General features: G+C 38.7%; 1 protein-coding gene across 7 annotated transcripts in view; it reads right to left on the reverse strand.

Moving 5' to 3' along the window:
* The window catches only part of map2k5 (mitogen-activated protein kinase kinase 5), a 351751-nt gene that overhangs the window by 280722 nt on the left and 54889 nt on the right, over nucleotides 1–16140 (reverse strand). The gene's annotated exons all lie outside the window — the stretch shown is intronic.

Below are 16140 nucleotides of genomic sequence, written 5' to 3' on the forward strand. Positions count from 1 at the left end.
ATATTCATCCAAGTTTAAATAAAATGTAATTATTGAGTCTTTCAAACTTACAAAGAGGTAAACTGAATAGACAGCTTAACATTTTCAGGTACCTTCTACGATCTCTAGTCATGCTACACCTTTAATGATGCTGAAAATAGTACAGAAACATGGACATGGTAGCAGACTTGGCCAAGACAGCGGAATACTTGATCATGATAATGAATGCTAACATTTTTTGACATTGAATGAGAGGAGTGGGGAAGTGAGTTCCAGGTAGCTGGAGAAAAAAGTGACTAAAAACTCCATTGGTGTACAGTTAGTCCAGATAATCAAAAAGACAGGGTCACAGGATTAAGGATGCAGCAGGGGATACAATGCTGAAAGGAATTGCAGAGATTGGATGGACTGAGGCCAAAGGACAATTTGAGGATAACAAGACAAAGTTCAAATTCAACCTGTTGGGATCTATGGAACCAACATAAATAGACATGCCCAGGGTAATTAATTAGTTGCAATACCAGAGACGATATGAACAATTGAGTTTTAGATAAATTATGAGTTTATTAAGGTGAAAGTTGGAGGTTAGGAAGCCAACAAGGGGGCTAGTGAAGAAATTTCAAGTCAGGGCAAGAAAAGAATTGGTAAGGGTTTATTGGGAATTATGAGGGAAAATAGCATTCTTGCAGAAATGGGACTATAAAATCTTGATAGTAGATTGGACATGACATTTTCAGCTTACCTGCAAGTGAAAAAAATTTGCTATGGTTTTCTACGCTCTGGTCTAAATGAGTAGCTGCAGAGAGAACTGTAATCCAGTGACACCGGGACCTTTTCAGTATTCGACTGGAAACTTTGATATCAAAGAGGTAGTCTAACAACAGAATAATTCTTAGGTCATGAGATGTGCTGAAGAGCAGGGTATGTATTATATACATACACATGGAAGTTGATCTACCACCTGCTGGTAATGTTAACAAGACGCAGTGTATAAATGAAAAACAGGACATGGCCTAGACTGATTCTTGGAGACTCTGGGGTGGGGGGGATAGTGTAGCAATTTGAAGAGATGCCATTGCTGCAGATATGGTGACACTGTTTTGACCTGTAGGAGTTTGACCATATGATTGTCTATCCTATTTTGTCCAGCAATATGTTAGCCATATCAAACATTACAAAATGGATGATAAGGGATAATGCACAAAGTAGCAGTCACAGAGAAAACCATTATACAGTTAGGTAGGGCAATGCAAACACTGAGCAGGCAAACTTGAACGTAACTTGAGGGATTTAAATTACTATTTAAAGTCATAATTATTTTTTGTCAATAGCATGGTATAGTTGAACACTATACAAAGAAAATGGAGATTAGAGATGGATGGCAACTGAAGAGAACAGATATGTGGATTATGGATAGATGTTTTGAAGTAGGATAATGATAGTGATAGAAAGAAGATCATCTGATGAAGGATATTTATCAAAAATATTAATGCTTTTTCTCTATGGTACAATTCTAATATTTTCAGGTTTTTAGGATTCTGCGGTTTCATTTTTGAGAACATCAATTGTACAAATTAAAAATAACTATTGTTGAACCAGTTTGTTTCTTTGGCCATTTTATACACTAATTAAAAAGCAATATTAATATAGAAAGGCAAAATTATCTAAATGTAGAGAAGACTCAGAGTGCTTTGGTGCAGAGGTACGTCGGTGTCCTAGTGCATGAATCCCAGAAAACTGTTATTGTAATTTATGTCAAACAGGCAAATAAATTGAATTTTGTTTTTATAATAATTAGTACTATCATTGTCATAATTGATTCAATTTTAATTTGGAAGAAAGCAGTATTTTAAATCTCAACATCTAAATTTTGAGAGTTTGGTAATCCAAGTGACTCCACAAATCAAAGGATGTTGATCTCTACGTATTACCAATTTTCTTATTTTGCAAATGTTTAGTATGCAGGTACAGCAGGTAGTAAGAAAGGCAAATGGAATTTTGACATTTATTGCTACAAGAATAGACTACAAAAGTTGGAAAATATTGATGCAACTGTTAAAAGCATTAGCGATACCACCCCTGGATATTGTGTATGGATTTACTTCTCTTACTTGAGGAGGGATGTAGTTGCATTGGGAGTTTGTGGAATTCACTTCCACAGAGAGCAGTGGGTGCCAGGGCACTCAATAAATTTAAGGAGGAGCTAGACAGACTTTTAAATAGTAATGGATTGGAGGGTTATAGGGAGCTGCAATAAAGTGGAGTTGAGTCTGAGACAAGATCAGCCGTGATCACATGGAACGATGGAGCAGACCCGAGGGTTGAATCGTCTCTTCCTGCTCCTAATTCTAATGTTCTTAATGCTGCAATTCACATTTGCAAAATAAGAAAATTGGTAATACGTAGAGATCAACATCCTTTGATTTGTGGAGTCACTTGGATTACCAAACTCTCAAAATTTAGATGTTGAGATTTAAAATACTGCTTTCTTCCAAATTAAAACTGAATCAATTATGACAATGATAGTACTAATTATTATAAAAACAAAATTCAATTTATTTGCCTGTTTGACATAAATTATAATAACGCATACACGAATTGTAAAGCTAACACTCACAATTCATATATAATTTGAAATGTGATTAACAAAATTTGTTTGAGGTGTCACAATTAGGAACAGGGAAGCATGAAATATTGAGAGATCCAACTCCTGATTAACATCCAGCAACTCCGGCAGAAAGTGGAAGAAGAGGGATAGGCCCAAAATTTACAACTCTTCAAAGAGCCACCACACAGACGTAATTGTATGAATAACCTCCTTCTGTGCCGTAGGATTCTTATTCATCCCCAAAGTAACAGTTAAACAGTCAATACTCCTAATCTAAGTCTACACCCACTCGGTCAAAGTGCCAGAACTCTGAAACACACTCCTGCCTGAGTCACTGATTTTAGGAGAGGAAGGACAAAACATTTAGAGGGAACAAAGAGAAAATTTGATGGGGTAGGGGGGAAAGCATTGACCTTATCAAAGTTTATCCAAGTTTTTTTTATTCATTTGTGGGATGTGGGCATCACTGGCTAGACAGCATTTACTGCCCATCCCTAGTTGCCCTTGAGGTGGTGGTGATGGTGAGCTGCCTTCTTGAACAGCTGCAGTTCACCTGCTGTGGGTTGATCCACAATGCCATTAGGGAGGGAATTCCAAGATTTTGACCCAAAAATCACCGTGAAATGAGCTATTAAAGATGCATAACAATAATTACACATCAATCTTTTTGAAGGAGTACAGACGATTTCTTCTTAGAGTTCTGTGCCCGAAGACAAGTCCAAACCCCAGTATTGCTTTAAAAAAAATAGCTACAGCAAAGAAACTGATCATTTGGTATAATTGCACTATGCTGGCATTTTAGGGATCCCTTGAGAGATCTTTTTAATCAACCTGTTTGGACCACTGAAGCAGGTAGGACTCAAACCGTGGTTTGCTGGCTGAGAAGTAAGTGCAATAGCACTGTACCACAAGAGATCCCTAAAATGCCAGCATAGTGCAATTATACCAAATGATCAGTTTCTTTGCTGTAGCTATTTTTTTTTAAAAAACAACATGCTAAGTTGTGTACACCTCTGGAGCAGATATTTTCTAATTAACCTGTTCAGGGATGTTATCGCATACGTCTGGAGCAGCTTTCTTAAGCCCAGGTCTCCTGGCTCAGAGCCAAGAACATTACCACTGCACCACAAGAACCCCGTTCACCTAAAGAGCAGACATTTCCTAACCAACCTTTCAGTTTAAGTTCTTGCATATTTCTGGTGCAAGTGATACAAAGTCCAATGAGCATCAACTGCTCTCAAGCAACACTTGGATCTATACTGTTTGAGCCTTAAAGGGACTTGCTTTTCTAACTCTGACAGTACCGCATTGTGTTAAATTTCCAGAGGCAGAAGTTGACCTTTAGAGGTCTTCCAAAAGTGACTACACTTCATGACTAATCCTAGGTGGTCAATGTTGACAAGCTATTTTGACTGTAGGGGCACCACTTTTGAGCTCAATCCACTTTTACTTAACTTCTAAAATATACAATACAATTTTCATGACTTTTATCATAAATCCTATTGTAGCAATAATTACACAATAATAGTTTCTATAGCTACCATGGCCACAAATAGCAAACTAATTTGGAATGTCCCACTGCTGTCCTTAGACAAAATTAGTACATTAGTACGAAAACACCAAATGGAAAAAGAACATAAAGCAAATATGCTTTAATTGAACAGTACAATTTTTGGGTGGTGTCCTTGACTCACAATCCCACATTGATCTGATCACAACCAACATCACTGACAAGGTTATGACTACTGCTAATTCATGCTGGTTCAAAGTAGCCTCTCCAGACATTTTGGAAGGGTAACCTACAACTTAGTGGTATTACTAGCCATTTCTTCTCAGCTGAAATGGGCAATGCAAAATGTTTTCACGCCCACTATTAGACATGACTAGACTTCTAGTGACAATTATGTAAAAACAATTGCAGCACTCACTGATATCTGCTTACTTACAAATATAAAATTAAACATTTCTGAATGACTCTCTGTACAGAGAGCAATAGGTGCTATGATTCAAATCATAATAATTATTTTTAAGATTTTGTTTGGATAGAACCAGATAAAAGCACTTCTGACAACAGACAGATTCCATGGCAATTGTCATAATACAAATCCAAAATGTAACAGGAAAGGCACATTAAAATAACAATTTATTTCACAAACGTGAATTGGACCCTCATTAGGCAACACTATATATTTACCAAAATTATGGACAAACGTGATAATTGTTTCATCTCATGCCACAATATATCACTGAGAAAACTGATGCATCCTCATTAATTATTGCCATTAGAGTTCTGTCCTTAAATGCAAGCAGCAGGGACCAAAGATAAACTTATTTCAGATTTGTAAATAAGAATTAGCAGCACTGACTGCACAAAATTTTCTTTGCATTTTGTAGTGTAAGTTCTCCAGGGCCATAGTGAATTTTGGGCTGACTTGTTCTGCTGACACTAAATTCAGTAGGGTGCCAGTGATGCACAAGAATGGCACATGAAAAGCCATAATCTCCCATAATCCCTGCTGTTGGGAAGGATCAAACTTCCTCTAAAAAAAACTTAGAACTCCGTAGGCACAAATAAAAATGTCACTCAACACTGTGTTAGTGATTCATTGTGCTGCACAAACACACTGTCAGCAGCAGAAAGACAATTTTCAGATGTGGTCATTGTTGGTAATTGCCCAATTGGTGGCATTTGTTGCCCTGATAGTTGAGTGGCTCATTTCCCTCTTCAAAGGGCCAACGTGAGTTAATCATATTGGTCTGGGACTAGAGTCATATATAAGACTGACTGCATAGGAACAGTAAGTTTTTCTCTTGAAAGTACAGTAATGAAGCATTTAGGTTTTTTAGATAATCTAACAATCCCATGATCACTTTTACTGATAGAGCTTTTTGAACAGAGTTTAAGGCAGAAACTTCAAAATGTCACACTCCACCAAAACGTAGAAACAGGAGGAGAGAAGTCGACAGAAATCAAGATATGAAGTCACTGAGCATGAATTTTAAAATCCCGAGGACTTGAAAGGAACAGCAAGTAATTCCCCCTTTGCAAGGTCCTGGGATAGAAAAAGTTACAAGCAGGAGCTGGTTAATCTGATTTCACAATGGTTAAAAGACTATAGATGATAAAGATAAACTCATACCACTTTGCACAACAATGGAAGTTCCAAAGAACTTTACAGTCAATTTAGCAGTTTTGAAGTTTAGTTGCTGTTATATTACAAGATAGTGTTCTTCAAAGCTATGGTAGTTAATCACAACACTTGAAAGAATCTCACCATAATATCATATAAACTGAAATCATGAGATATTCAGAACATGGAATGTTGAATAGATTCTAATAATTAAATATTTATCTTGCTTGATTTCTTTCTGATTTGCAGCTTATTTAGCAGCTGCCTTCAGTTGCAAACAAAGCTGAAAACCTTAAAGAGTTGGGAGTTATTTTTCATGCCAACAACTTGGGAATAAAAAACAACTTCAACACAATGCACTGAGGAAAACTTATTTTCAAAAGCATTTATTACCCTTGCAAAAAAATAATTGATGCTGTCGGTTTCTCAAATGGTCAAGACAAGTAGGTTTTATTGGTAACAGTTTTATAGATCGACCTTTTAGAGCGGTAATAAATGTTAACAAGTAGTTTCGAAAAACAGTTCAAAATAAAGTCTCGCTGAAATACAATGACATTTCCAAACATAGTAATTTTCACAGAAAATATGATGCCACTGGCTATTTTGAGCTCTGTTCATGTATTTTTAAATAGGAAATTTGCCAGTTATTGATCCACAGCTTGTACAGTCTGCCTAAGGCAGCTATTCTAGTTGCATGCAACTTTCCAATCAGTAGCTGTCAAAAATCACAAGATTTACAGGAATGTTGCCTACCTCTATTTGCTTAACACCATTTATGCACATCACTAAACAGGAGGGGCAACATTTAACTCTCTAAGCCACTCAACTGGCACTGGTTATCTTGTCTGTATTTTTAGTGAAGGACATATGGTCATTTTACCACAGTTATGACACAAACAATGTTTCAAAGTCAGTGATAAAAATGATGGTGCTTCCTTATTTGGTATATTGGACTTTATTGGGGCACAGCCTTTGTGTATATTTAAGGCTGAGATAGATAGATTCTTGATCAGCAGGGGAATCAAAGGTTAATGAAAAGGGCAAGAAAGTAGACGTGGGGAATGTCAGATCAGACATGATCCTACTGAATTGCGAAGCAAACTCAAGGGGCCAAACAGTCTATTCACGTTCCTATTTCTTATATCCTTATGCATTGAGTTGAGTCATTCATGCAAAGGGATAGAAGTTTGATTTCCAGTTGCATTGCTAATTGATCAACACTAAGGATAGTAAATGAAGTATTAAATTTGGTCTCAATGATGCTAGGAATGAGATAAAGAGAACAAAGTGAAACTACTACCTATCCATCTATCATGTGGAGGTTGCCCAAAATTAAATATACAGTCCCTATTATCCAAGTGGAGCTAATCAAGTAGCCAACTGCCACAGCCTAAAGATCACACTAACGTGCAATGGAGAAACTTTATAGTTTAAATAGCAGAAACTGTTGATCTAACGAGCTTCAAACATATATATGTAAACCAAGACTTTTGTATCTGAGACGCACAGAACATTTAACAGTGGACATCACCCCAAATACAAGGCCTAATGCATAGGACTTTTACAGGCATCTTAAAACATGCTTGCAACTTTGATATTCTAAATAGCCATAGCCATGGCAGAGGGAGGCGATGGTCTAGTGGTATTATTGTTGGATTGTTAATTCAGAGACCCAGATAATGTTCTGGGGACCCAGGTTCGAATCCCGCCACAGCAGATGGTGGAATTTGAATTTAATAAATATCTGGAATTAAGAATCTAATGATGACCATGAATCTATTGTCAATTGTCGGAAAAACCCATCTGGTTCACTAATGTCCTTTAGGGAGGAAACTGCCACCCTTACCTCGTCTGGCCTACATGTAACTCCAGACCCACAGCAATGTGGTTGACTCTTAGCTGACCTCTGGACAATTAGGGATGGATAATAAATGCTACCTAGCCAGTGACGTCCTCAGCCCATGAATGAATAAAAAAAAAAGTAGGGCATACCACTCTCTCATGAAAAATTGCTTGCTCCAAATGCTCACTTAAGGAGATTTAACAAAGTGACATGTTGTTTTGAGACTGATTTCAACTCCTGGATATTCTTTTTGTCTTCCTCTGTGTTAGTGAAAATTTCCACATTTTAGTATTCTATGATTCTATCTGTTGACAATTTAAATTAACTGTAGCTCAGAAAGAATCGAGTCCAATTTATACAGGTGACTTCATAGGGAAAATCTCAAGTCTTAAACCTAGCATTTCACTTAAGAGTGAATATACAAGAAGGTATTTCCATGCAGAATGACAAATGTGATTGGTGATGAAATGGAAAACTGCAAGAGTGACACAGGGTGCAGCACTTAAGTACTTTTAATGCCACATATTGTACAGGTAAGGCACAGCACAAACCCTTCCGTGTTGATAACATTTAAACCCAAATGTACACTATATATTACAGGGTAAATGTTTAATTTGCCACACTGGTTGTACATGTACTCAAACAATCAAGAGTATTCATCCTTCCTACTCAAAGCTTCCAGTAAGTACAGTAGTAACGTTTAGTGATTCAGTCCCGGTTGAATTTCATTTTGGGTCTGAGAGGCAACACACCAATCTGATTAGATTCAAACTTCTTGTTCTAACAAACTATGGTTCCAGGTCAAACTCCATTAAAATCAACCTCATAATATGTAGAAACAGAGTAAGTTGCCTGGACAGGAATAATTATTTTCAGGATATGGACAAGTTAAATTCAAATTTCTTCAATTTACAGTAAGTGGCTTATTCAGTGTGGTAGTACTGTATGTTTTAATAATGCTGCTTTTTCTTACCCATCCACTAGATTATCTTCAACAGCATTAGCATTGCATTATAATATAAGATCATTCACTAATGCAAATTGCAGACATCCTGCTGTTAAAAGCAACTTTGGCGAATCTTGCAGCATTTTTACTGCTTTTCAATTATGGAATGTAATTCCAAACTACATAAAATTATCTCCAAATCTGTAAAATGTTTAAGAAAAACTCTTTACAGCCAAAACATAAAACACTCAAGGGCGCATAACACTGAATACTATTTTATTAGGTGTATTTGATCTATATTTGCATTCTTAATCATCCTTTTATTATCAGTTTATACTTGGCTTTCCTATAACATTACCAACAGGGACCAACTGTAAGCTCCAATCATAGCTAAACAAAGTACTTCTAAAGATTTATTTTAAAAATCTTTGAATGAATGTTGATAACTGGCAGAAACAATTTATTTCCCAGACAGTAATGACACAGAAAAATTAAATAGCAGTGAATAACTTGGTAGACTTAGATCCAATCCACATAGCAATATTTTCCACGAATTTACATTGCTGACCGTCAATGTCATGCAATATTTGAAGATGCAGTGAAGTCACAAAGCTTATATTTTTTTAAAATGCACCCAACAGAAGTAACGGTAAACTGAACTTTATCAAAATGTTTTATTCTGCTCATTTCCCCCCATCTGAGCAATTCTCCCTTTCCTGAAAGTGTAGCCTCCGAACTGTAGTCACAAACAGTGCCTTTTGACCCATAAACCATTCTTATAGAGAGTTAGATAGCAAGGGTCAAGAGGCTGTTTAACTGCATGTGTCATTTGGGCAGCGGCTGAACCCGAGACAATAAACGTGTAGTGTCTCCCACTCGCCCTCCTCCTCTAACCAAAAAAAGGACTCTGTGGTGTGTTGGCAAGGTAAGGTTTTTATACTTTTTCTATTTCTTCTGTATTGTGTAATTAGTTAAAAAGTTACTTTCTTTTTTTATTTATCTATTAATTGGTTATTTAAAAGAACCATAGCAGAGAAGTATTAGAAAGTATTCAAGTCATAAATTGAGATAAAGTAATTAAGTAGAGATGGCTGGGCAGGTGATGTGCTGTAGCTGTATGATGTGGGAGCTGGCTGATCCCATTGTGAACAGCAGTGACCACATCTGCAGCAAGTGTTGGTTGCTAGAAGAACTCCGGCTCAGAGTTGAAGATCTGGAATCTGAGCTTCAAACACTGCGGCACATCTGGGAGGGGGACAGTTACCTGGACGCTTTGTTTCAGGAGGCAGTCACACCTGGTAGATTAAGTAATTCAAATTCAGTTAGTGATCAGGGACAACAGGGTGTGACTGCAAGTGAGGCAGGTAGGGCGATCCTGAGTTCAGGAGTGGAGGAGCCTCAGCTTCTGACCTTATCCAACAGGTACGAGATACTTGCTCCCTGTGTGGATGAGGAAAAGGGCTGTGGGGAGGATGAGCCAGCTCACCGCGGCACCATGGTGCAGAAGGCCATTCAAGTGGGGGGAGCAAAAAGACAAGTGGTAGTTATAGGGGATTCTATAGTTAGGGGGATAGATAGTATCCTTTTGCAAGCCGGATCGGGAGTCCCGCATCATGTGTTGCCTGCCCGGTGCCAGGGTGCAGGACATCTCTGAGCGGCTTGAAAGGATATTGGAGCGGGAGGGGGAGGATCCAGTTGTTGTGATCCACGTTGGCACGAACAACATAGGCAAGGCTAGGATGGAGGACCTGTTTGGGGATTATCAAGCACTAGGAACAAAATTAAGGAACAGGTCCTCGAGGGTCATAATCTCCAGATTACTGCCCAAGCCACGTGCAAATTGGCCGAGGGATAAGAAAATTAGGGAAGTAAACACGTGGCTAAGGGAGTGGTGTGGGAAAGAGGGGTTCCATTTCATGGGGCATTGGCATCAGTTTTGGAACCGGAGGGATCTGTACCGATGGGACGGTCTCCACCTGAACCGATCTGGAACCAGTGTTCTTGCGAAAAGGATAAATAGGGTGGTCACTAGGACTTTAAACTAGTGAGTTGGGGGGAAGGGAAAGGGAAAATGACAGGGATTATGATGGTAAATAAAAAGATAAGCAGCAGGTTAGCATGTGTGCAAGAGGGTTTAAGTTCAAGGCAGACTATGAAAGAAGCAAAAAGGAAGGATAACTCAGGAGATATTATTAGAGATGTTGGAAATCATGAGGGTAAGAAAGCTAGCGTAAAGGCACTTCACCTGAATGCTCGTAGCATTCGTAACAAGGTTGATGAGTTAACGGCACAAATCATCGCGAATGAATATGATTTGGTAGCCATTACGGAGACATGGTTACAGGATGGTCACGACTGGGAGTTAAATATCCAAGGGTACTAGACTATTCGGAAGGACAGACAGGAAGGTAAGGGAAGTGGTGTAGCTCTGATATTCAAGGACGCCATCAGGGCAGTGCTGAGAGATGATATAGGTTCTATGGAGAATGAGGTTGAATCCATTTGGGTGGAAATTAGAAATTCTAAGAGGAAAAAGTCACTGATAGGCGTAGTCAACAGGCCACCAAATAATAACATCACATTGGGGCGGGCAATAAACAAAGAAATAACTAATGCCTGTAAAAATGGTACGGCAATTATCATGGGGGATTTTAACCTACATGTAGATTGGTTGAACCAGCTCGGTCAGGGTAGCCTTGAGGAGGAGTTCGTTCAGTGTATCCGTGATAGTTTTCTTGAACAGTATGTAATGGAACCAACATGGGAGCAAGCTATCCTAGATCTGGTCCTGTGTAATGAGACAGGAATAATTAATGACCTCATAGTTAGGGATCCTCTTGGAAGGAGTGATCACAGTGTGGTTGAATTTAGAATACAGATGGAGAGTGTGAAGATAAAATCCAATACCAGGGTCCGGTGCTTGAGCAAGGGGAACTACAATAGAATGAGGGAGGACTTGGCTAAAGTAAACTGGAAACAAAGATTTTATGGTGGGACAGTTGACAAGCAGTGGAGGACTTTCAAAGCAATCTTTCAAAGTGCTCAGCAAAAGTATATTCCAATGAAAAGGAAGGACTGTAAGAAAAGGGGTAATCTGCCATGGGGGTCTAAAGAAATAAGGGAGGCTATCAAATTGAAAGAGAAGGCATACAAAGTGGCCAAAAACAGCATGAAACTAGAAGATTGGGAAAACTTTAAAGGTCAACAGAAAGCCACAAAAAGAGCTACAAAGAAAAGTAAGATAGAACATGAGAAAAAACTAGCACAGAATATAAAGACAGATAGCAAAAGTTTCTATAAATATATAAAACGAAAAAGAGTGGCTAAAGTAAACATTGGCCCTTTAGAGCATGAGAAGGGGAATTTAGTTATGGGATATGATGAAATGGCTGAGGCATTGAACAGGTATTTTGTATCGGTCTTCACAGTGGAGGACACTAATAACATGCCAGTAATAGACAAAGAGACAAAGGTAGGTGAGGACCTGGAAACAATCATAATTACGGAAGAGGTAGTGTTGGGCAACCTAATGGAGCTAAGGATTGATAAGTCTCCTGGCCCTGATGGAATGCATCCCAGGGTACTAAAAGAGATGGCGGGAGAAATTGCAGGTGCACTAGTGGTAATTTTCCAAAATTCACTGAACTCTGGGGCAGTCCCAGCAGATTGGAAAACAGCAAATGTGACGCCACTGTTTAAAAAGGGAATTAGACAAAAGATGGGGAATTATAGACCGGTTAGCTTAACCTCTGTAGTGGGGAAGATGCTTGAGTCTATTATTAAGGAAGAAATAGCAAGGCATCTTGATAGAAATTGTCCCGTCGGGCAGACGCAGCATGGGTTCATGAAGGGCAGGTCATGTTTGACAAATCTTTTGGAATTCTATGAAGACATTACGTGCGAGGTGGACAATGGGGACCCAGTGGATGTGGTGTACCTAGATTTCCAAAAGGCCTTCGACAAGGTGCCGCACAAGAGGCTACTGCGTAAGATAAGGATGCACGACGTTAAGGGTAAAGTACTAGCATGGATAGAGGATTGGTTGACTAACAGGAAGCAAAGAGTGGGGATAAATGAGTGCAATTCTAGCTGGCAGTCAGTGACTAGTGGTGTGCCTCAGGGATCGGTGTTGGGACCGCAATTATTTACAATTTGTATAGATGCTTTGGAGTTGGGGACCACGTGTAGGGTGTCAAAGTTTGCAGATGACACTAAGATGAATGGCAAAGCAAAGTGTGCAGAGGACTGTGAAACTTTGCAGAGGAACATAGATACATTGAGTGAGTGGGCAAAGGTCTGGCAGATGGAATACAATGTAAATAAATGTGAAGTCATACATTTTGGTAGGAGTAATAGTAAAAAGGATTATTACTTGAATGGTAAAAAGTTGCAGCATGCTGCTATGCAGAGGGACCTGGGTGTCCTTGTGCATGAATCACAGAAGGTAGGTCTGCAGGTACAATAAGTAATTAGGAAGGCAAATGGAATTTTGTCCTTCATTGCTAAAGGGATTGAAATTAAAAGCAGAGAGGTTATGTTGCAGCTGTACAAGGTGCTGGTGAGGCCACACCTGGAGTACTGTGTGCAGTTTTGGTCTCCTTACTTGAGAAAGGATGTATTGGCACTGGACGGGGTGCAAAGGAGGTTCACTCGGTATGATTCCGGAGTTGAGGGGGTTGGCTTATGAGGAGAGACTGAGTAGATTGGGATTATATTCATTGGAATTCAGAAGATTGAGGGGGGAATCTTATAGAAACATATAAAATTATGAAGGGAATAGATAAGATAGAAGTAGAGAGGATGTTTCCACTGGCAGGTGAAGCTAGGACAAGAGGGCATAGCCTCAAGATTAGAGGGAGCAGATTTAGGACTGAATTGAGAAGGAATTTCTTCACCCAGAGGGTTGTTAATCTACGGAATTCCTTGCCCAATGAAGTAGTTGATGCTACTTCAGTGAACGTTTTTTAAAAAAGGTACTTTTTTTTGAACAATAAAGGAATTAAGGGATACAGTGAGAACGCGGGTAAGTGGATCTGAGTCCACGAAAAGATCAGCCATGATCTTACTGAATGGCGGAGCAGGCTCGAAGGGCCAGACGGCCTACTCCTGCTCCTAGTTCTTATGTTCTTATGTCACAGCCAAGCTTGACTGTGTTTTCACGTCACTTATAAATACAAAAACATTTTGGTGGGGAGTATTCCATGGTAACTACAAAGCAGGAGCCCTGGGTACTTGTCTTCTTCCTAGCCCAGGATCATGAAAGGCGATTCTAGCACTGGAACTGCTATTTTGGGAGAAATAAGTTAACTCAGCAGAGGCCAGGGCATCCAAAATGAGACTTTCCAATATCCACAGCTTCATACGATCAACCATCAGAAAAAGCTGACTTCTGTCAGTTGTGAAAAAAAATTAATAGTTAAAACATGCAAACTGCATTTTAATGAAGTTTTCAAGCCAGTACATTCAAAATTAGCTTTTCATCCCTGCATACCTCACACATGTTCATACATAAATGAAAGTACAAAAGATCAGCAATATCATTAAATGGTAGGAATTTGGTAGACGATTCCTTCTTCACAATTCATGTTCCTAAAAGCAATTGCTTTTTCAATGTCTACCAGTATGTTACTGAGGACCCGTCAGCTCTGTTTTTCACTTCTCAAAAATGATTTCTAATTCAAAATATAGGCCCAGGTTTGCCAACTTCTTACATTTACTGCTATTAAAGTGCAATTTCAGTTGCAGCGTCAGCAGACTGCAGTTAAGCACAGAAATTAGGAAGTTGCTGTTGAGTTTTGCAATTCCTCCAAAGGCAATGCTGTAAAAGCAAGAGTATTCTGCACTGAAATACATGAAAACGCAAAAAATTGCAGTATCCATGTGATAACCACTAAACCTGACAGGAAAAGTTACGGATTATCAATTCCTATGCAAGTATTTTTTAAAACAGTATTATAATTTTTAAACACTAATTAACACTCTCAATGGCACTTGAAATTTAACATTAATAAGTATGGAGTCTCATTCCTATGGAATTTAAATATTATTGGGAGATTTCAAAGAATTAAAACATTCAAACAACCTTCCCTGTCAGCCAGGAGACATGGGCTCAATTCGCACTTGCCCAGGAGGCATGTAATAACATCTCTAAACAGGTTGATTAGAAGATATCTACAATTGCAGGCTACGTATTGTTTTTTTAAAGCTCATTCATAGGGTTTCCATAATTAATGGTCACAGATCCTTACATGAGACCAGGAAGAAAATGATGTGAAGTGAAAGATTATTGGTTTTGCAGGGTTTTTCTTGTTTTATTTATACTTTATTTGATGCTGTAGGTATAAATACAGGTAAGTATAGGTGGAAGATTTTGCAAGGAGCTGCTTCTCCACTCAGGGGCCTTTTCTTCCCTGTTTGAGCTTTTGCAAACTTATTGGTGAGCCCAACAGCTACAAACATGGGAGCAGTGAGCAGCAAAGACTTGGAACTGTGTCAGTGAGGTTGGGATTGAGAGATTTTAGAAAGATTTTGGTTCAGGAAAGAGGGAGAGGAGATGAGAATTATATAATGGGAAGAAGACAATGAGAGTTGGAAAGCAGAGGGAACTGCAAGTCAAACCATGATGATAAGGAGTGAAAATGACAATCAGGCCACGAGGTTGTTCCTGCTATTTTTAACTGCTAAAGAGAAACACTGTTGTGTTTCTCCACTCATGGAAGCCCCAGGCCTCATGATGCTGCACTGAAATGGTTTTTAAATCTTTTAAATGGCTTTTAAAGAAGTCTACAGAAAGTCTGTGGGTGAATACATGTATAATGAAAAGCACATACCATTTGTTTGCTCCTAATTACTAAATCTGGTTCAACCATTTTTTAAAAATCCTCTGTTGAGAACAAATTGCATGTTGAACAAAAGTACTTGCATTCACAGTTTTGCAGAATGCGTCATCCAGAAACCCACTGTACTATGGCAACTGGTTGTAGTCAGTGTTGCCATGGGAAGGTCATCATTAACATCGTGATTGTTTTTTAATGCTAGAAATCTGGTTTTGGCCGTTTTGTATGGAGAACTGAGATCAACAATTTGATTTGATCACAATCTCCCTAACAGTGCAAAATTGATTCATTTTGTGGTTAACTGATCTATTATTACAATTAATGGTAGGGCCATGGGTAATGTTGTAGAAAAGAGAGATCTAGGGGGTCAGGTAAATAATTCTTTCAAATTTGCGTCACAGGTAGACAGGGTGGTTAAGACATTTAGCACGCTTGCCTTCATTACTCAGACCTTTGTTATGTAGGGGAAATAGCTGAACCCCTCTGATAATTAAACCAAAACACAAGCCTCAATCTTTTATGACAGGAGTATGGGTTCTCCTCTAATAATTACCCCCAAAATACCCAGAGAAGCTCGCTTTTCCCCTCGTAATCTATTAAAAGAATGGTTAAAAGAAAGAAAATCCCTGATCGCCACATTACAAGTAACAAGAAACAATTTGTTTCTTTAACCCAACAATGAACAAATTAATAGAATTACTAATAGAACATAGAACAGTACAGCACAGTACAGGCCTGTCGGCCCACGATGTTGTGCTGAACTTTTACCCTAAACCTAAGGTCTATCTAACCTCCAC

The sequence above is a fragment of the Rhincodon typus genome, chromosome 33, assembly GCF_021869965.1.
Source record: "Rhincodon typus isolate 14 chromosome 33, sRhiTyp1.1, whole genome shotgun sequence".
Taxonomy (NCBI): Eukaryota; Metazoa; Chordata; class Chondrichthyes; order Orectolobiformes; family Rhincodontidae; genus Rhincodon; species Rhincodon typus.